This window comes from Ranitomeya imitator, chromosome 3, assembly GCF_032444005.1.
Source record: "Ranitomeya imitator isolate aRanImi1 chromosome 3, aRanImi1.pri, whole genome shotgun sequence".
Lineage (NCBI taxonomy): Eukaryota > Metazoa > Chordata > Amphibia > Anura > Dendrobatidae > Ranitomeya > Ranitomeya imitator.
This window is the reverse complement of record NC_091284.1, coordinates 342,003,365-342,027,069: the sequence shown is the minus strand read 5'-3', so window position 1 is coordinate 342,027,069 and position 23,705 is coordinate 342,003,365.

Sequence of the window (23,705 nt, the reverse complement as noted above, 5' to 3'; positions counted from 1 at the left end):
TGACTGTGAGTTAAGATGAAAGTCACAAACACAGAAATGAAACAGGTTTCAGCAAAGGAGGCCAGACTAACTAAACAGAATGAGGATAGGAAAGGTATCTTTGCGGTCAGCACAAAAAACTACAAAAAGACCACGCAGAGTGTGCAAAAAGACCTCCGCACCGACTCACGGTGCGGAGGTGCCACTCTGCATCCCAGAGCTTCCAGCTAGCAAGGCAAAATCATGATAGCAAGCTGCACCAGAAAACAATGAACAAATAATTAACTAGCAGGGACTTAGCTTCTGCTGGAGTAGACAGGTCACCAGAAAGATCCAAGAGCAAACTGAACCAGTATAAGAACATTGACAGCTGGCATGGAGTAACGATCTGAGTGGCGTTAAATAGAGCAGCCAGCCAAAGAATAAACTAAGTCACCTGTGGAAGGAACCTCAGAAGCAGCAGCTCCACTCACAGCCACCAGAGGGAGTCCATGGACAGAACTCGCCGAAGTACCATTCATGACCACAGGAGGGAGTTCGATAACAGAATTCACAACACCTTACCTCCCATAAAGGGAAGCACCTGTTCTATTTACTTATTCTAAGCATTGCAAAATTTTGTATGTCTTATGCTGCTATGTATTGTTGTTCTTCTTCCCAGTCCAGGAGTACTGGATTTAACCGGGGAGGAGTGCAGCGCCCCAGAGATCTGGTCGTTGCAGTATGACACTCTGCCACTAAGGGGAGTGATGGTACGTCTGATGGCACTGAAGGAGTTCTCCTGACCAGGTATCACCAGCACACATTACACTTCACACTCCGGCCACTAGGGGGAGAAAAAGGCTTTATTTATTGGGCCACTCCTCACACTGGTAAAACTAGGGGTTGGGGAGGAAGTTAGTCAGAAGCTGACTGGGTTGGATTCAGGCAACATCCCGTGGCAGGGGGTGTTGTGGGGAGAAGACACAGGGGGCTCCCTGTCAGGCGTGGGAACCTGGCAGGTGCCTAGCGTACAGAACAGAACGTTACGGAACCGCGCCTGCACTACCTTGCGGCGGTATCTTGAGAAAGAGACAAGAAAGGAAGGATATTGTGGAACAGTGTAAACGAGATCAAGCAAAAAGGAGTACCAGTAGGAGTCGTGCCGTGAGACCGAGGCAACATCCTACTGAGGCGCGTAGCCGGTGGCCGGAACACCGCAGGAGTAACTGACTTCAGGCTTTACTTCAAACTCCGCAGGACAGTTAATTATAGGTTGGCTGTCTACCTTAAATTTCCTAAGAAGGGGCAACATTGGGAGAGGGGCATCTCTAGGGTCCCGGAAGACCTCCAAGCCTTCCCGTCATACGGGTGCATCCTAGCCAAAACATACCTGGGGGACGAGAAACTAGTAACATCTGGAAATAAAGAGAGAGAGAGCTTTAGAGAATGAACGAATGAGAACAGCAGTTGTGAGGACTATACCGAATGCTGAGCAGGGTAGGACTACAACACACAGGCGCTTGTGGTGGGCAACGATTTCCATCTGCGAGGGAAACTCTGGAAGTGCCTGTCTCTGATAGCCCTGTTAAACGTGCTCTGGATTGAGGATCCTGAAGTCTTCAGTAAAGAGGTAAAGAGACTGCAACCTTGTGTCCTCGTTATTCCCTGCACCTCACACCATCACCATCCACCATACTGGGAAGCCCTGGGGACATACTTCACCTGTGGGAAGGTATACCATCTAGCTGCCATTCCATCACCCCAGCGGACCCCACAGCAGCGTCGGTCACCCTGACCGAACACCACAGGTGGCGTCACGAACCCCTTGACAGACCATACCACCTTTATTGGACGCCCCTTAGCAGGGTCACGGACCAGGTCTAGCCACCGTGACAGCCTCAGGAACCAAACGAGAGAGGCCCGGTCACGAGAACTCGTGGCCCTGTGTCTGGAGGTGATCCACTTATATTCTGGCGGCCCCCGGATCCAGACCAGGCATTAGCGATGCTTCCTGCAGCTCCCATTCCCAGTAACGCCTTGCGAGACAATGACCTGTGATGACGTAGCGGTCTCGTGTGATCCTATGTCATCTGGGGTCATTTCGCAAGGTATCACTGGGAACGTAAGCTGCCGGGAACATCGCGAGGATCGGAAAGGCTGCAGGAGATGCCGGAATGTGAGAATAGAACCATTTTTTTATTTTTTTAACATTATATATTTTTAGTTGGTCACACTTGTCAAAATGGGCCCCCCGTCTCGCTAGGGCCCCGGCACTTGCCCAGGTGCGCCGGGTGCTGATGCCAGCCCTGCGCTTTTGGTAAAATGGATAAAGCAGTTTTATTCTTTGGGTTAGTACAATTACAGTGATACCTCATTTATATCATTTTTTTTTGTTCTGGTACTTTTATGCAATAAAAACTAGTTTATATAAAAAATAATTATTTTTTGCATTGCTTTATTCTGCGAGCTATAACTTTTTTATTTTTTCGCTAATAATGCTATATGGTGGCTTGTTTTTTGCGGGACAAGATGATGTTTTCAGCAGTACCACGGTTATTTATAAGTGACTTTTTGATTGCGTGTTATTCTACTCTTTGTTTGGCGGTATGCTGATAAACAGTTTTATAGGTCGCGTTGTTACGGACACAGCGATACTAAATATTTGTACTTTTATTGTTTTTTTATTTACATAAAAAAAGTATTTTTTGAAAAATATTTATTTTTTTATTTTTTATTTAGAAATGTTTTTAAAAATATTCTTACACATGTTATTTTTTTTCTTACTTTTTTACTTTGTCCCAGGGTGGGACTTCACTGTATAAAGTCAGATCGCTGATCTGACACTTTGCACAACACTGTGTCAGATCAGCGATCTGACAGGCAGTGTAGGAGGCTTCTCGGCACCTGCTCTCAGCAGGCTCTGACAAGCCACCTCCCTGCAGGACGCGGAAGGGTGTCTGCGGCCATCTTGGACTCTCGGGCAGGCAGGGAGGAGACCCTTGGAACAACATGATCACATCGCGTTCTGAGGGTCTCAGGGAAGCACACAGGGAGCCCCCTCCCTGCGCGATGCTTTCCTATGCCACTAGAACGCTGCGATCTTATTTGATCGCAGTGTTCCGGTGGTCAAAGTGCTGGAGTGGTCCGTGACTGCTCCTGGCACATAGTGCCGGGTGTCAGCTGTAGTAATCAGCTGAAACCAGGCTGCGATCGACCGCGCTCCCCCTGTGAGCGTGGCTGATCACGTATGATGTACTATCCCATCGATGGTCATACAGGCCCAGGTCACCTCGACGGGATAGTACGTTGGATGTCAGAAAGGGGTTAAAGTGTGATGTTTAGCAACAGAAATAATTTTTTGGTTATGTGCGTGAGATCTGTAGACAGCTTAATTTCAACCCAACAAAATGACAAAAAGTGTGATATGGCGGGCTGTCTAACTTTTTGCAACTAAAAAATTATAATTTTTTTATGTGCGTTAGGTCTCCGGATAGTTTCATATCACCTCAGCACTAAATGACAAGGTGGGATACAGCAGGCATTTTCACATTTAGCTAGTGCAAAAATATTATTTAGAATGCTATACTCGTGCATGGAGCACAATAGAAGCAGTGCACTTGTAGGACATGTGTCCTGCTGGCTTTTTCTGTGGACCTCAGTATAGACCCCCCCCCAAAAAAAAAAATAAATGCTGGGAGGTAAATTTTATGCCACACTGGACACTATCTTCCTACACTAGCTGACTGATATTCAACTGCCAAGTTAACTTAGCTAAAATCTTGCTGCTATCAGTGCCAGCGTCAGGAGCAGCCTCTCTGTGCTGTTACAGTATCAAAATGGGGCTAAAACAAGATGCCCGCTCTTTATATGGAGAGAGATATGTGATTTCAGCAGCCAATGACACAAGCCGTTGTGTCAGGACATTGTGGATGTATCCTGCGCCCTGATTGGCTAGCCGAAATGTGCACACATAAAGTTAGAAAAGAAAACATTTACAATAATGCCGCGCCTCTGAGCTCTGCAAACCCCCTCCCCTCATCAAACACATGCAAAACCCTTATGATACCCTCCATTATTGTTGCAAAAGTGCTGAAAATACTTTTATGGCAATGCAAATATTTTCCCACACTTTTTACCAAATGTTACAGATTTTACCGTTTTTATAAAATTTTGCTCGTGTTTCCGATCACGAAACCTAATGTGCCATATTCGTGCCGAATTTATGTTTGGCGATCGTTTTCCAAACAAATTCGCTCATCGCTAATCTGTGACTCTGAAAATGAGTAACGTAGATCTATCAGTAGAAAGACCTTTAATCATTTTGGCTTAAATCAAGGTGAGTATATTAGATAACATATTAAGAGCACTAGGATTCTCTAAGCAGCAACAACTCCTGTTTTTTTTTTTACTTCACTTTGTTCCCAGACTACTTAGTGATCTAGCCTCAAAACACTGCAAGGTTCATATTGTAGATTGTCAGCTGGCAACGGCTCTTCCCTCTGTACTAGTCTATCATTGTTAGTTTGTGTACTGTATCTAATATTTGTATTATATAACCTTCTCTCATGCACAGGACCATGGAATCAATGGTGCTATATAAATATATAATAATAATAATAATAAATATTGAGTCCTGTGATTTAATTTAACACCTGAGAACAATTAAGTCCTCCAAATTAGGAACAAGGCACACAGCAAGATAGAGTTACAACCTACGTTTGTAGTAATAATTACACAACTTAAAACTGCTGAAAACTTCACAAAATAGAACACTGGGATGCAGTTACTGACATCTCATCCGTTCTAGTAATAATTACACAACTTAAAACTGCAGAAAACTTCACAAAATAGAACACTGGGATGTAGTTACTGACATCTCATCAGTTCTAGTAATAATTACACAACTTAAAACTGCAGAAAACTTCACAAAATAGAACACTGGGATGCAGTTACTGACAGCTCATCTCTCTAATCCGGTGCAGGGGCATTCTGAAGCTGTCCGTAGTTTGACAGCTAAGTCATCCGTCTGCTACAGGGGTGTACTGAGCTGTTTTTGTTTTGATTGACAGCTCAGCTATCCTATCTGGAAGGTGCTGGGCTTTCTTCAGGTGTTCCCTGTCCCAGGTGATTGCTCAACTATTTAGCTTGGCTGTCAGTCCCAGAACTCTGCCAGATGTAGATTTAGCTCTGTGTGGTTTGTTTCTCTTTGTCTTGTGCTTTGCTTGTGGATCCTTTTGTTGCCTGACCTTGGTCCTCATTCTAACCATTTGTTTTGCCTAGCCCCTTTGCATTGATCTGTTATCCTTCTGGTATTCTGACCTCGGACCTTTACTTCACTACACCGTTGTGAATTTTCTCTGTTGATGATGTACTCTCTTAGCTCTTGACCTCAGACTCCGAGTCTACCCTGACTCTAGGCTTGTCCATGAGAAGTGAGTCAGTGTCACATTATGTCTGGCCGATATGTTTTTCTTTTTCGCCAGTATGGCTCCTGTACACATGTTCTGTGACCAGGTACCAATTTGACGCATATGATGCAGGATCTGGCTAAGGAATGCAAGAGTCTGGAATCATCACAATATCATTTGCAGGGTCAAATAATTAGATTTATGAAACCTTCCTGAAGCCCTTCACTGCTTGCAGTGGCTGTGACGTCAGTTCCCTCTGATGTAAAGTTGGTCTCTTTTGAACCTGTAATGGCCCTCCCTGATATATTTTTGGAAGAGAAAATGAGCACCAAAATGGTTTTCTATGGATGCCTTTTTTAATGTACCCGACAGCATCCAGGTTGCTGAGGCAAAGATCATGCACAGGGGGGCCACACTGATAAAACCAACTGCACTGAGTTTCAGCAGGGGTCCACTGAAGTTCTGTAGAATAATGCAGCATCCAGATGTCAGGTGCGCAAAGGTCTTTCTGAAACTCTTAAGGATGGTCTGGTTCTTCATGACACCCCTTGTTCTCTGGTGGAGGCTGTTACCCAGGCCCTTTGAATGGATCGCATAATCCATGAGACACATGATGAACAGCTGATCACCTTTTATACTTCCCCAGAGCAGGTCCATTTCCCTGAGGTAGAGTTCTTGGAGGTTGGAGTTGTCAGTTTTGTCATTTTTTTGTGGTGTAAAGAAAACGTAGACAAGATCTTGGACTCTGTCTACACTGTGGTCTCACTGGACATTTTGTCAAGAATTAACCAACTTTTCCTCAGGCAATCAAACCTTCCGGAGAATGCCTGGTTCTGGTCGATTGCCGAGGAAGTTGCCCAGACCCCCAGGTACCCTTTTATTCCTCTGATAAAGTATTAATTAATATGGTGCTACCCTTCAAAAACCAGGTGTTATCAACATTGGCATTCATTGACTACTAGTCTGTTTCTAAATTTCTTGATTCAGAACTGGTTCTACAGTTAGGATTAGGGGCAGTTAGTTTGGAAAGACCCATTAAAATTTTCACCATCGACAACACAGGGTTAGTCTGGAACTTGGTCAAGAGGGTAACAGTAGATTTCATGCTCTAGGTGGAAGCACTTCACTCTGAATTCATCTCGTATTTTGTTTTGGATAATTTACCTGCTGAGTTGTACTGGGGCTTCCATTGTTGCTTCTTCACAATCCTGTTATCGATTAGTGTAACAAGTAAATTACTAAATGGAACCCCAATTGTTTCAAGAAATATCTAAAATCTGTACAAATATGCTCTTCTAGATTGAACAGTCTGCTGGGGTACCTGAAGGATTTTGTAGATGTACTCTTGGAAAAAGAGGTGGAGATAGTACCTCCATATCGTTCCTATGACTGTGCTATTAATCTTGTCCCTAATGCCAAATTACCTAGAGCTCGCCTTTACAATTTTTCTGGGCCTGAACAGATCGCCATGAAAGAATATGTTAACAAAAGTTTATGGAAGGATCGTATCCACCCTTCCTTCTCCCCTGTGGCTGCAGAATTTTTGTTAAAAAAAAGATGGTGGCCTACGCCCTTGCCTCAATTTTCGAGAACTACACAAAATCACGGTTAAAAATACTTACTCACTTCCACTCATCCCCGACCTATATACCGTATATACTCGAGTATAAGCCGACCCGAGTATAAGCCGACCCCCCTAATTTTGCCCCAAAAAACTGGGAAAACTTAATGACTCGAGTATAAGCCTAGGGTGGAAAATGCAGCAGCTACCGGTAAATTTCAAAAGTAAAAATAGATACCAATAAAAGTAAAATTAATTGAGACATCAGTAGGTTAAGTGTTTTTGAATATCCATATTGAATCAGGAGCCCCATATAATGCTCCATAAAGTTTGATGGGTCCCATTAGATGCTCCATATAATCCTGCATAAAGGGTAATAAGGGCCCCATACGATGCTCCATAGAGATATTTGCCCTATATAGTGCTGCACAAGCGTTATGGCCCCATAAGATGCTCCGTACAGCAACTTGCCCCATATAGTGCTGCACAAGTGTTATGGCCCCATAAGATGCTCCGTACAGTCACTTGCCCCATATAGTGCTGCAGATGTATGGCCCCATAAGATGCTCCGTACAGCCACTTGCCCCATATAGTGCTGCACAAGTGTTATAGCCCCATAAGATGCTCCGTATAGCCACTTGCCCCATATAGTGCTGCACAAGTGTTATGGCCACATAAGATGTTCCGTATAGCCACTTGACCCATATAGTGCTGCACAAGTGTTATGGTCCCATAAGATGCTCCGTATAGTCACTTGCCCCATATGCTTTTGCTGTGATAAAAAAAACAAAAATCACATACTCACCTTTCTTCGCTCAGGACCCCCAGCACTGGCAATATTTACCTGCTCCTCGTGCGGCTCCATCTTCGGCACTGATGTTCAGCAGAGGGCGTGCACTGACTACGTCACTGCGCCCTCTGACCTTAGCGTCACAGCCAGAGTACGCTGAAGACGGAGCTGCACTGGAACGAGGAGCACGTAAATATCGCCCAGTGCTGTGCTCCCCCTACCCGTATATTTACCTGCTCCTGGTGCGGTTCCTGCTTCTCCCGGCGCTGCATCTTCTTCCTGTATTGAGCGGTCACAGTTACCGCTCATTTTCAGTCATGAATATGCGGCTCCACCTCTATGGGAGGTGGAGCCGCATATTCATGACTGTAATGAGCGGTACCATGTGACCACTCAATACAGGAAGTAGATGCAGCGCTGGAAGAAGCAGGGACTGCAGGGACCACGCCAGAGCAGGTAAGTATAACTAGACAGCCCCCGCTCCCCCTCCCCTGCCAACCCCCGGGTATGACTCGCGTATAAGCCGAGAGGGGGCCTTTCAGCCCCAAAAAATGGGCTGAAAATCTCAGCTTATACTCGAGTATATACGGTAATCAGCTTTTGGGGCTGAGTGGTTTTATAAGCTTGATCTTACAGGGGTTTACAAATTGATATGCATCCAGAAGGGTGATGAGTGGAAAATGGTGTTTCTAACATCTAAGGGTTTATTTGAAAATCTTGTCATGCCATTTGGTTTATCCAATGCACATGCTGTTGTTCAAAACTTTATGAATTATATTTTCTCTGATTGGACAGGGAGATATGTCGTGATTTACCTTGATGCTATTTTAATTTTTATCCACCGATTTGGACTCTCTCCAGGAACCCGTCCGTGTAGTATTACAAAGGTTGAGGGAGAACTCTTTGTTTGATAAATTAGAGAAATCTTCTCAGCAGAAGGGTTTAAGATGGACATAATTGATTGGGCAAGCCATAATTGATTGGGTTCAACCTTGTGACTTTTAAGGCTTTGCAATGTTTTCTTGGACTCGCCAACTATTATAGAAAATGTATCTATTAGAGCTTTTGAAAAATTTTGAGTATTTCATGTCTGCTCCTGTTCTAATCCAACCTGATAGTTCATTGTTCAATGGAGGTGTTTTTTGGAGGGGGTGGTTCATCAAGTTATTGTGGTCACTGATCACAAGAATCTAGCGTACATTGAATCATATAATCATTTAACCCCCAGACAGGCCAGATGGTCCTTGCTATTCTCTACGGTTAATTTCTCTATCACATTCAGGCCGAGTTCTACGAATGTGAAATCTGACACATTATCTTGCAGTCTCCATTTAGTTTCTCCTTCAGAACTTCCATTCTCCATTCTTCCTCATACTATTGTGGTTCCTATTGTAACATCAGAGTATGAAGAGGAGATCTGTAAAGTCCAGTTGTTGGCTTCTTGTGGTATGTGCACACGTTGCGGATTTGCCTGTGGAACTTTCTGTACAGAATCTTCCCTCTCTTGTCAGAAAACGCAAGTGCGGATTTGCTGCATTTTTTATGCGTTTTTTGTGCATTTTTTCATGTATTTTTTCATGCGGATTTGTCTGAGTTATTGTAACCTAAATAAAGCTAACATACTTAAAAAGAAATGTGATGTAATTTCTTGACCAACCTCTTCATTTACATATTCCAGTGAAGAACACTGTTTACACAGATAGATGGATAGATAGATAGATAGATAGATAGATAGATAGATAGATAGATAGATAGATAGATAGATAGATAAAAAAGAAAAGATAGCGGCAGCACACCGTTTGTAGTGAAAAAGAGCTTATTTAATCAGCCCAGAAAGCGACGTTTCGGTCCCAACAGGAACCTTTCTCAAGCCTGTTGGGACCGAAATTGAGGTTTGGTATTTGCCTGGGGGGCTCTGCACCCGGACTTTTTCTTTGTGCTGCTCTAATTCTCTTTTTTCTTAGATACATAGATAGATAATAAATAGATAGATAGATGGAAGATAGATAAATAGATAGATAGATAGATAGCTGGATAGATAGATAATAGATAGATAAATACCATGCCCAATGTTTAGTAATAAACATAATAAAATGGTACACAGAGAGTTAAATAAAGACACACACACAAAAAATCTGCATTGGCCGGGGTCACACTTGTGAGAAACTCGCACGAGTCTCGCACCTCAATACCTGGCACTGCCGCCGGCACTCGGGACCGGAGCATTCAGCTGCACAGAAATACATGCAACCGCACACTCCAATCCCAAGTGTCGGCGACAGTGCCGGGTATTGAGGTGCAAGACTCGTGCGAGTTTCTCGCAAGTGTGACCCCGACCTTAAACGCAATATCTGTTTAATTTAAAAAAAAATGGAAAAACAATTGTGCGGAGTTTCCAGAGTTGGAAAGCCAGTGACTGGGGGCTGATATTTGTACCCTGGGAAGGGGATAATACCCATGGAGCTACCCAGGCTATGAGTATCAGCCCACAGCTGTCTGCATAGCCTTTACTGGCTATTAAAATAGGGGGACCCCATGTCATAGTCATAAAGGCTATGCAGACAGCTGCGGGCTGATATTCATAGCCTACGAAGGGGCCATTGATATTGACCCCCCGGCTACAAATACCAGCTCCCAGCCGCACCAGAAATGGCTCTTAGCCTCTCTCTTCCCACTGCCCTGTAGCGGTGGCATATGGGGTAATATGAGGTTAATGTCACCTTTGTATTGTAAGGTGACAGCAAACATGGTTAGTAATGGAGAGGCGGCAGTAAGACACCTATACATTACTAATCCTATAGAAGTGAGTTAGGCCTGGCTCATACTGTTAAAGCAGCCTGTTCAATGCATACCATTGACGGGCTGCGTTAACGCTATAGCATACATGCCATCGCGTTATACTGCTAGCGCAGATGATTCATCTGTGCTAGCGTTGACGGAGCCTCAGATGCTGCAGCCTGCGTCTGAGGCTCCGTCACTGAATAACGGCACATCACTAGCGCATGCCAATTATGGCATGCAATGGCGATGCGCCCGATAACAGGGGTTAATGGCAGCGTTAACGGACTGCATTACACCACGTTATGCCGCGGTGTAACGCAGTCTGTCTAACGGACTGCCATAACGAAGTGTGACCCCAGCCTTAAAAAAGACACAGCCAGAAAAAAGTATTTTAATATTCTTAATTTCACCATACTTACAACCACGCCTAATTCCCAGAAGCCCTCGATTGCCTGCAAAAAATAAAAAATAATAAACCAACCCTATAATCCCTGTCCGACGCAGTCCAATTAATAATGACTGTCCCACGACGATCTCCCATATAGAACAGGGACATCAGGAGATGTGACAGCTCTATAGACCTTCAGTGACACACTGACAGGAGACAATGGCTCCTGCAGTGTTGTCACTGAGGGTTCAATGAGTTCATTGCTCTCACTTTACGGCACTGCTGTGTGAGAATATTCCCACGCAGTTGTGCCGCAAGTAACAGTATGAATTATACTGTACTCACAGCAGCGGATGAATACAGTATGAAAGGATACCTTCAGTCATTTTATCACCGGAGCCACTGGAGAGCGGTCGCATCTGCTGATGTGACAGCTCTCCACAGGAGATCGTCATGGGACACTCGTTATTACATGAATTACTGCGGATCAGGGAGTATATTGTTGGTTTATTTTTATATTTCTTACAGGAGAATCGAGGTGATTGGTAGGTACTGTATGTTGTATGTACTGTATGTCTATGTGTATATACTGTCTGTACTGTATATGTGTGTATGTGTTTTGCTTTTTTTACACTTGAACACAGTAGCCGGATGATGGGACTACTACTGTCCCATCATCTGGCTAGCTGTCACTGTAACAGGCATAGCCAGATGGGACTAGAAGTCCCATCAGACGATGCCTGCCTACATACAGACCCACACACGCACAGCCCCGAACACACCAATGCACACCCACACAGACACACACAGCCCCGTAGACCCCTGCACAGCCCTGTGATCCCCACAGAGCTCCACAGACCCCAGCACACAGACACACACACAGCCCCGCAGACACACACAAACACCCGCACACAGACACACACATCTTCCCCACACACACATAGTCTCCGCCCACACACAGAGTCTCCACCCACACACTCTTCCCCCACCCGATCTGCAGCATTCCTCGCACCCAACTCCACAGCAAAACCGCAGATCCTGCTGATTTGATGCAGATTTGACAGAATCAATGGAAGTCAATAGGTGCAGAAACGTTGCAGATCCACAAAAAGAATTGACATTGTCCTTTTTTTTTAATCTGCAGCATTTTCGGTGTGCGAATTTTTCCACACCATTAGCACAGCATTTTTTTCCCCCATTGATTTACAGTGTACTGTAAATCACTTGCTGATCTGCAGCGTTTGTGTGCAGAAAAAATGCTGCTGATCCGCAGGAAATCCGCAATGTGAGCACATATTTAAACACACTGACCAGATCGTTATTAAACTATGCTGAATCAAAAAGTGTCATTGTTTTTTTTTAATGAAAAGCTACAACTTTATTTAAACATACATAAAATATACACACAAATAAAATAGTGCCTGTAGACCAAGAAAAATTATATACAAGAGGCCAGCTGAAGCATATACAACCCCTGGCAAAAATTATGGAATCACCGGCCTTGGAAGATGTTCATTCTGTTGTTTAGTTTTGTAGAAAAAAAGCAGATCACAGACATGGCACAAAACTAAAGTAATTTCAAATGGCAACTTTCTAGCTTTAAGAAACACTAAAAGAATAAACAGAAAAAACAAGGTTACAATGGGCTAAGGAAAAGCAATCGTGGACTGTGAATGACTGGATGAAAGTCATATTCAGTGATGAATCGCAAATCTGCATTGGGCAAGGTGATGGTGCTGGAACTTTTGTTTGGTGTCGTTCCAATGAGATTTATAAAAATGACTGCCTGAAGAGAACACGCAAATTTCCACAGTCATTGATGATATGGGGCTGCATGTCAGGTAACGGCACTGGGGAGATGGCTGTCATTACATCTTCAATAAATGTACAAGTTCATGTTGATATTTTGGACACTTTTCTTATCCCATCAATTGAAAGGATGTTTGGGGATGATTAAATCATTTTTCAAGATGATAATGCATCCTGCCAAAGAGCAAAAACTGTGAAAATATTCCTTGAAAAAAGACACATAAGGTCAATGTCATGGCCTGCAAATAGTCCGGATCTCAATCCAATTGAAAATCTTTGGTGGAAGTTGAAGAAAATGGTCCATAACAAGGCTCCAACCAGCAAAGCTGATCTGGCAACAGCAATCAGAGAACGTTGGAGCCAGATTGATGAAGAGTACTGTTTGACACTCATTAAGTCCAGGCCTCAGAGACTGCAAGCTGTAATAAAAGCCAGAGGGGGTGCAACAAAATACTTGTGATTTGTTGGAGTGTTTTTTTGTTTGTTTGTTTTTCTTGATTCCATATTTTTTTCCTCAGAATTGAGTGATTCCTTATTTTTTTTTCCCTATGCTTGGTTAAAAAAGTAACCATTACTGACTACCACATTTTTTGTTCTTGATTTCTTTTACTGTTTCTTAAAGCCAGAAAGTTGCCATTTGAAGTGACTTTAGTTTTGTGCCATGTCTGTGATCTTTTTTTCTCTAAAATTAAACAACTGAATGAACATCCTCCAAGGCCGGTGATTCCATAATTTTTGCCAGGGGTTGTACATATAGATATCCAAACAAATACAAATGAAATTTGCAAACCCCCTTTTTGCATCTCAAAACATATGTGGAATGCTAACTAGGATATTCAAAATAGCATTCACATCATATCCTCTCCCAACTCCTCAAAATTTATACGGGAATTTCCTTATTGAGTGAGTCAGATTTTGATTTTAAAGTGCAAATGCATCAATGCCTCAATATTCAAGTCACAATTCACCTAAATGGTTAATTGTTAAAGATATTCCACAGTGACAAATATAAGAGCATGTATCAGGTGCATATCATATAAGTCTAGGTAACTAGCAGCTGAGTCATGTGAGGAATACTCACAAAATCTCAAATCGTGACACCATTATCCACAATGTATGCATCATATAATTAGCGTAAATCAAGAGTTGCAACCCCTAATAAACACATAATACCTGGCTCTATATGCCACTTCCCAAAATGTGATGCCACATGGCACCGTGTTCACATAGCCATACGCTACTCCAGGGTTCAAATTATTTGTGCCTGTGTATCTAAGATTGTGTCTGTTTCAGGACTTTCTTGATTCCATCTTGAGTGGTTATCCAGGAGTCATAGCTGAACGAAAAGCCATTTTTAGACTTTTTTGGTGGCCGTCCAGACACAATATTAAAGATTTTGTACCTGCTTGTGAAGTCCGTGCATATGCTACAGTCTGTCATATCGGACAGCCGGGGAATTATCTCCATTGCCTATTCCAGTAAGACCATGGACTCATTTGTCTCATGGATTTCATCCTGGATTTGCCTCTGTCTGGAAGGAAAGCTGCTATCTGGGTGATGGTTGACTGATTCAGCAGACAAGCTCATTTTGTTCGTTTGTCAGAATTACCTAATGCAGAGACACTCTCCAGATTGTTAATTTCTAATATTGTAAAGTTGCAAGGGATCCCTCTTAATATTTTGTCTGATAGGGGAGTGCAATTTGTATCCAAATTCTGAAGAGCTTTTGTAGTAAACTCAGAAGTAAGTTGTAATTTTCTTCTGCTTACCACCCTGAAACCAATGGTCAGACTGAGAGGACAAATCTTTGGAACAAATTTTAAGGTATCAGCAGGAGTGGTTTTCATATTTACCTCTCGCTGAGTTCAAGTTTAATAGTCGGGTATATCAGTCTACTGCAACCTCACCATTTTTCCAGAATGCTTAATCAGGGCCTTCCATCTGTAATTTACTGGGAAACTCGAGGGTCCACTGGCTCCTCTACTGTCACGACTCCACTACTCAGTGTTTCTGGGATGCAGTTACTGACAGCTGGAGCAGGGGCATGCTGAAGCTGTCACTACTTTGACAGCTCAGTTGTCCAATCTGAGACTGGGAGGTGCTGGACTGTCTTCAGGTTTTCCTTGCCCCAGGTGATTGCCTAGCTACTTAGCTTTGCTGTCAGTCTAAGGTATTTGAAAGACTTTGTAAGCAAAACACACGATAGGAGCCGGGGGATATGGACATCACCCTCCATCACCAATCTGTGATGGAGCCTACAGTTGCAGCTCTCTGATGCCTCCCTTACCCTCAGGTCAGTAAGGGAACTGCACATAGGATAAGTAGTCACTGGAGAGGCTACCCTGTCACGTACTGGTTATCAGGGCACTCTCCAGTGAGGGCGGTATGTATATCACCAGTCCCAGGCCAGGAATATATATAAACCTCCGATACGTCACTGCCAGGATCCCTCAATAACACCAGAATGGTATGCTGCCACAAGTTCCTCGTAAGATATCAGCCGGTCTGTTAACAAGCTTATATCGAAGCTTTTTTCAGAAACCAACCGCAGGTGGTGTATAAGTACTAGCCGAACTCACGGACAGGGGAAATCGGGTTTCAAGAAAAATGAGCAGCCCAACATTACAAATATATAGAGTAATATACATATATTACAGCCAGAAGTACAGATAAAAGTAGGGTACAGGTTCGGATTGCAGTCAGCTGTATCTGTCAAGTTACCGTTTCTTATCACTTGTGGATGAAGGGAAGCTCTCGTATCCACAGGCACCTTCTTAGTTTCTGGTTCGTCTCCACACATGACGTGACGTGGCTTCCATGGCAGAACAAAGACAAAGGCTAAAGGTGTGTGGCTAGCTTTTAACCCCTAGCTCGCCCACTCCCATATTCGCCACAGCCCCTCTGGGTTGGACTGAATTCTCCTCCCTTTACCTCCTATATCTAGGATGGGTCATAACTTCCTCGAGGTTCCTTGGAGGTCCAAACGGGGCGACTGACGTCTCAACGGGTTCGTTTGGGCTGGACTGATATGGAGAGTCCAAACTTGGGTTGGCTTAGTGGTTGTGGAGAGCCAGTCTTGATAGCTCGGTAACCGGGACATCTAGAGAAATATGAGACACTGAGGTGTGTGCGGAGGGATCCCAGGGTTCTGATTGTATATTGGACTTACCCCTAAGATACACGGTACTCTTGTAATTCATCTCTGGGTGTGGGTGCCCAAGTGTCTACGCTTTCATGGTATTTTCATAATTCATCTCTAGGTGTTGGTGACGCCCGGTTTAGAGCTTCCTTTGATGTTGGCTGCCTTGCACAAAAGACAGCAGGGGGTGCCTAGCTCTGCTCCTCCTTGCTTTCATTAACACGTGGCCTCTAATTCTCTGGCCAAATTGCGAAGTTCTTTTCTTTTGGGGATTTGTGTACTTATCCCAAGGGTGGGGGCCAATTCAGGAGTGGGAATGGAGATTTCTGGATAATCTATCGGGCCTGAATTAATAAATCCAAAATGGAGTCTCCCTCATCCCTCAGACTTAGATTCAGGGGAAAACCAGGAGCATAAACAAGGTCTGATAGGTTTAAGAGCCAAGAGAAAGACATAACCTCTAACATTTAACTTCTACTGTATTTAATCTAAAAAGCTCAAACATATATAAAACGTCTAGGTGAGTAGATCAGGTAAGGGTCACAAATAGTCCCATATAAGGACTTGTGCTTTGCTTGTGGATCATTTTAATGCCTGACATTGGAGCTCATTATGACTATCTGTTTTGCCTAACTCCTTTTCTCTGATCAATTATCCTCCTGGTATTCTGACCCTAGACAGTTACCTGACTACACCTTTGCCTCTTCCCTCTGTTTATGATGTAACATCCTGGCTCTTGACCTCGGATTCTTTGACTAATTTGATTCTCGACTTGTCCGTGAGAAGTGACTCAGCATCACAAAAGCACTCAAAACAGTCCACAGATTAGACTGAGTAGTAATAATTCCATTTTTTATTCAACTTTGTTTCCAAATCACTTAATGATCAAGCATAAGAAACTGGGTCCTCTCGTTTAATTTAACACCTCAGGAAAGTTAACTCCTCCTCTTCCTAATTAAGAACAAAACTCACAGGTAAAGAGTTTTAAATTGGGTCATTCGTTATGACTGCTAAAGCAAGCACTCAACAGTCCATAGATTTACACTCAGCATCAACAACTCCTCTTTTAACTTCACTTCATTCCTAACCAACTTAGTGATCAGATCAAGCTTTAGAAATTGAAGAAAGGCATAGCTATGTATAGAACTGGTGTGAAAATAAGGCCAAATTGACATGATCTTACAAAATGTAGTGTTCAATATATATAAAATCTTCTATTGTAAATACATTAAATTCTAACTAGATTGGTAGCAAAATGTGTTAAATATGTGTCCTGAATATAGGACAATTTATTTTGCACCTATCAACATGGCACAGTTGACTTGTGGAATACAGTACAGACCAAACGTTTGGACACACCTTCTCATTTAAAGACTTTTCTGTATTTTCATGACTATGAAAATTGTACATTTACACTGAAGGCATCAAAACTATGAATTAACACATGTGGAATTATATACTTAACAGAAAAGTGTGAAACAACCGATATTGTCTTATTTTCTAGGTTCTTCAAAGTAGCCACCTTTTGCTTTGATGACTGCTTTACAAACTCTTGGCATTCTCTTGACGAGCTTCAAGAGGTAGCCACCTGGAATGATCTTCCAACAATCTTGAAGGAGTTCCCAGAGATGCTTAGCACTCAACACAACTGATGGTCCCAACAACATTTATAAGGCAAGAGGTAGTCACCGGGAATGGTTTTCACTTCACAGGTGTGCCCTGTCAGGTTTATTAAGTGGGATTTCTTGCCTTATAAATGGTGTTGGGACCATCAGTTGTGTTGAGCAGAAGTCTGGTGGATATGGTTTATAGGATATGGAGACCTTTGGGTGCACATTTTTATTTAAAGCAGATAATTGCATGCATTTTTTTTATTACAACCAAAGCATTTAAAAAAATGATCATGAGATCATTTGGCTTGCATAGTCTCTATAAATTACCGTGCATAGCAGGCTAAGTTAAAAGGAATCTATGTCAGCAAAATTTCACACCCTAAATTACTTATATGCGCATGTAGCTCTTTCAATGACAAATCCAGCAAAACCTTTACATGGACAGACCGTTCCTCCATTATTAAGAAATCAGCGTCTGAATTCATGTGCAAGTGAGGCTGAAGATCTGAAGCCTCTGTCACTCCAACTCTATTCCCCTCCCAGCGTTGCCTCCTCCTGCTTGACTCACTGTCCCTTTGCCTGAAGTCGCACAGCATAGAGGTTGTCAGTCAAGAGGAGGCAGCGCTGAGTGTCTCATAGAGCTAGAGTAACAGAGCCTTTTAATCTTCTGGAATAGATGTACAGATTGTCTAGACTGATGTATTGCTTAACTTGTCTTTGAAAGAGCTACATACACATAGAAATAGTTTGGAGGAGGGCGGGAAGAATAATCCTGCTTACAGATTCCGTTTAACAGTGCAATCCATTAGTGAGCTTACGTGATGGCATTTTTTGTGTCCTCTTTTTCCTTCTTCTGAACAGTCTTCTAAGCTGATTCATGTCTAAATCAAAAGTTCAGTTATGATTTGGTTATAAATCAGCTTAAAAAAAATCAATTTACTAATGTAAAAACAAATGCTGAATATATTTTCTTATGACAATGACAATGGAAACCATTTCAAAAAGCTCAAGTTGCTTTATGATTTTACATCTTCTAAATATAGTTTTCCAAGAGGTATGTTTAAAAAAAACTTTCTAAAAAAATAATTCTCTTGCAATCTTACAGACTGTCAAGAAATTCAGAAGATATGTATACACCTGGGCACAATGAGCTGGCTATAGTTTATTTATTATTCATCTTTCATCTGAAGAATTCAATGCAATTGATATTGATATTTTTTGTTTGAAAGAATATTTCCCTCTCCTCTCACTTCACCAGTCACCTGGACGAACTAACCACTTTCCCTGGGGCATTGGATTCCACACTACGTGCAATTATTTTTTCATTAATTCATTATTTGCTCTAAAAACGTTGGCTCTTCTTCTAGCAATGCCATTTATGCAGTGCTGACACAGTTTTCAGTTTTGGCTGGAGCTCAGCTTCAAAGGCAAGCACAATTCAAAATATGTAATTCCTCTATTACATTCTTGAGTAGCAATTTTACATTTTTTATTAAAGGGTTATTCTAAAATTGTCTTTTTGGCTATCTCTTTTACTTCCTGGTTGCTGACAAGGCGGACCCCTCTCCGTCAGTAACATTTCTGGTAAGTAGCAGAGCTGTACTTTTAGTAGAATTATACAAATCATCACAATTTCTTCTCTTACATATTCAGATCCAATTTGTTCTGGAGATTACACTTCTGTCATTATATTTACATATACAGATAATAGGGCATTTCAACAAGAGCACAACTCAGGAAAATGAGAGCTGACGCTTGGTGACTTTGCAAGATTTATAACACTAAAACCAAAGCAACGGAACAGGAAAACCACCAGATAGTATACCGACTCAAGGATAATTAAAATATGCCTTTATTTATAAAAGTGGCATATGATTACATAATTAAAATATACAAAAAATATATACAAAAAAAATATCCAAAAAAGTGCGCAAGAACAGGATAAAATAGTAAATATAATAATTCCCAGCAAAAAGCCCCCAAATACCATAGTACAAGGATTTTACTTCAGCTGTGCATAACAAGTGTGCCAATACATAATAAAAGACCTAGTGCTAATTAGTGCAACAAATTGTTTAAAATATATTAATGGGGCAAAAAATAATAATTTTCAACAAATAAAGTGCTAGTGTGCATAAATAGCCAAGCTAATTATATTTGGATAAAAAATAAAATACAAGCTGAATAAATAAAGTGCCAAAGTGCCACGACCAAAATTGAGGTCAGATACTGTGCACACCACATACAAAACATGTGAAGATATGTGCAAAAAAATAGGATAAGATAACACAGCAATATATATAACATATACCATCTCATCCTATTTTTTTTGCACATATCTTCACATGTTTTGTATGTGGTGTGCACAGTATCTGACCCCAATTTTGGTCGTGGCACTTTGGCACTTTATTTATCCAGCTTGTATTTTATTTTTTATCCAAATATATATTTAGCTTGGCTATTTATGCACACGAGCACTTTATTTGTTGCAAATTATTTTTTGCCCCCATTAATATATTTTAAACAATTTTTTGCACTAATTAGCTCTAGGTCTTTTATTATGTATTGTGTTGTGAATTCTGTGGCAGAGCTCCCTCCTGTGGTCACAAGTGGTACTTCGGCTGATTCTGTCTGTGAGCTTCCGTTGGTGGAGGAGAGTGGTACTGCGGCTTCTGAGTTTCCTTCCTCAGGTGATGTGGTGAAGTCGTTAGGTGCTGCTCTATTTAACTCCACCTGGTGCTCTGATCCTGGCCTCCAGTCAATGTTCTAGTATAGGACTTGCTTCCTCCTGGATCGTTCCTGTGGCCTGCTGCTCTGCATAGCTAAGTTCCGCTTTTGTTATTTTGTTTGCTGTTTTTTCCTGTCCAGCTTGCGTATTTGTTTTTTCTTGCTTGCTGGAAGCTCTGGGACGCAGAGGGTGTACCTCCGTGCCGTTAGTTCGGTACGGAGGGTCTTTTTGCCCCCTTTGCGTGGTTGTTTGTAGGGTTTTGTGTTGACCGCAAAGTTACCTTTCCTATCCTCGCTCTGTTCAGAAAGTCGGGCCTCACTTTGCTAAATCTATTTCATCTCTACGTTTGTCTTTTCATCTTAACTCACAGTCATTATATGTGGGGGCTGCCTTTTCCTTTGGGGGATTTCTTTGAGGCAAGATAGGCTTATTTTCTATCTTCAGGCTAGCTAGTTTCTCAGGCTGTACCGAGTTGCATAGGGAGCGTTAGGCGCAATCCACGGCTGCCTCTAGTGTGTGTTGGAGAGGATTAAGGATTACGGTCAGCAGAGTTTCCACGTCTCAGAGCTCGTTCTATGTTTTTGGGTTATTGTCAGGTCACTGTATGTGCTCTGGCTTCTATGTCCATTGTGGTACTGAATTGCCTTATCATAACAGTACTGGAGGCCCAAAGTATTAATGATTCTCAATAGAGGGAAAAAAGAAGTTCTGAGACCATTTTTTTTTCTCTGCACTGTGTTTTGCCTTTTTTTTCCCCTAGACATTTGGGTGGTTCAGGACACAGGTGTAGCGATGGACATTAAAGGTCTGTCTTCATGTGTGGATCAGCTCACGGCAAGAGTACAAAATATTCAAGACTTTGTGGTTCAGAATTCTATGTTGGAACCAAGAATTCCTATTCCTGATTTGTTTTTTTGGAGATAGAACTAAGTTTGTGAATTTCAAAAATAATTGCAAACTGTTTCTGGCCTTGAATCCTCGCTCCTCTGGTGACCCAGTTCAACAAGTGAGAATTATTATTTCTTTTTTGCGTGGCGACCCTCAAGACTGGGCATTTTCCCTTGCGCCAGGAGATCCTGCATTAAGTAATATTGATGCGTTTTTCCTGGCGCTCGGATTGCTGTACGATGAACCTACTTCGGTGGATCAGGCAGAGAAAAATTTGCTGGATCTGTGTCAGGGTCCGGATGAGATTGAGATTTACTGTCAGAAATTTAGAAGGTGGTCCGTGCTCACTCAATGGAATGAAGGTGCGCTCGCAGCTATTTTCAGAAAGGGTCTCTCTGAAGCCCTTAAGGATGTCATGGTGGGATTTCCTATGCCTGCGGGCCTAAATGAGTCTATGTCTCTGGCCATTCAGATCGGTCTACGCTTGCGTGAGCGTAAATCTGTGCACCATTTGGCGGTATTATCTGAGCATAAACCTGAGCCTATGCAGTGCGATATTACTTTGACCAGAGTTGAACGGCAAGAACACAGACGTCAGAATGGGCTATGTTTTTACTGTGGTGATTCCACTCATGCTATCTCCGATTGTCCTAAGCGCACTAAGCGGTTCGCTAGGTCTGCCACCATTGGTACAGTACAGTCAAAATTTCTTTTGTCCGTTACTTTGATCTGCTCTTTGTCATCCCATTCTATCATGGCATTTGTGGATTCAGGCGCTGCCCTGAATTTGATGGACTTAGAGTATGCCAGGCGTTGTGGGTTTTTCTTGGAGCCCTTGCAGTGTCCTATTCCACTGAGAGGAATTGATGCTACACCTTTGGCCAAGAATAAGCCTCAGTATTGGACCCAGCTGACCATGTTCATGGCTCCTGCACATCAGGAGGATATTCGCTTTCTGGTGTTGCATAATCTGCATGATGTGGTCGTGTTGGGGTTGCCATGGCTACAGGTCCATAATCCAGTATTAGATTGGAAATCCATGTCTGTGTCCAGCTGGGGTTGTCAGGGGGTACATGGTGATGTTCCATTCCTGTCTATTTCATCATCCACCCCTTCTGAGGTCCCAGAGTTCTTGTCTGATTACCGGGATGTATTTGATGAGCCCAAGTCCGATGCCCTACCTCCGCATAGGGATTGTGATTGTGCTATCGATTTGATTCCTGGTAGTAAATTTCCAAAAGGGCGACTGTTTAATTTATCTGTACCTGAGCACGCCGCTATGCGGAGTTACGTGAAGGAGTCCTTGGAGAAGGGGCACATTCGCCCGTCATCGTCGCCATTGGGAGCGGGGTTCTTTTTTGTGGCCAAGAAGGATGGTTCGCTGAGACCTTGTATAGATTACCGCCTTCTAAATAAGATCACGGTCAAATTTCAGTACCCCTTGCCGCTGTTATCTGATTTGTTTGCTCGGATTAAGGGGGCTAGTTGGTTCACCAAGATAGATCTTCGTGGTGCATATAATCTTGTGCGTATAAAGCGAGGCGATGAATGGAAAACTGCACTTAATACGCCCGAGGGCCATTTTGAATACCTAGTTATGCCATTCGGACTTGCCAATGCTCCATCAGTGTTTCAGTCCTTTATGCATGACATCTTCCGAGAGTACCTGGATAAATTCCTGATTGTGTACTTGGATGATATTTTGGTCTTCTCGGATGATTGGGAATCTCATGTGAAACAGGTCAGAACGGTGTTTCAGGTCCTGCGTGCTAATTCTTTGTTTGTGAAGGGATCAAAGTGTCTCTTTGGTGTTCAGAAGGTTTCATTTTTGGGGTTCATTTTTTTCCCCTTCTACTATCGAGATGGATCCTGTTAAGGTCCAGGCCATCCATGATTGGACTCAGCCGACTTCTCTGAAGAGTCTGCAAAATTTCCTGGGCTTTGCTAATTTTTATCGTCGCTTCATCTGCAATTTTTCTAGTATTGCTAATCCATTGACTGATTTGACCAAGAAGGGTGCTGATGTGGTCAATTGGTCTTCTGCTGCTGTGGAAGCTTTTCAAGAGTTGCAGCGTCGTTTTTCTTCTGCCCCTGTATTATGTCAGCCAGATGTTTTGCTTCCGTTCCAGGTCGAGGTTGGAAATTATGATGTTGGCAATCGAGAGTTGCTGGCCATGAAGTGGGCATTCGAGGAGTGGCGTCATTGGCTTGAAGGAGCTAAGCATCGCGTGGTGGTCTTGACTGATCATAAGAACTTGACTTATCTCGAGTCTGCCAAACGGTTGAATCCTAGACAGGCTCACTGATCGCTGTTTTTCTCCCGTTTCGACTTTGTGGTTTCGTACCTTCCGGGCTCTAAAAATGTGAAGGCGGATGCTCTGTCTAGGAGTTTTGTGCCTGACTCTCCGGGTTTATCTGAGCCGGCGGGTATTCTCAAAGAGGGAGTAATTGTGTCTGCCATGTCCCCTGATTTGCGGCGGGTGCTGCAAAAATTTCAGGCTAATAAACCTGATCGTTGCCCAGCGGAGAAACTGTTTGTCCCTGATAGGTGGACGAATAGAGTTATCTCTGAGGTTCATTGTTCGGTGTTGGCTGGTCATCCTGGAATCTTTGGTACCAGAGAGTTAGTGGCTAGATCC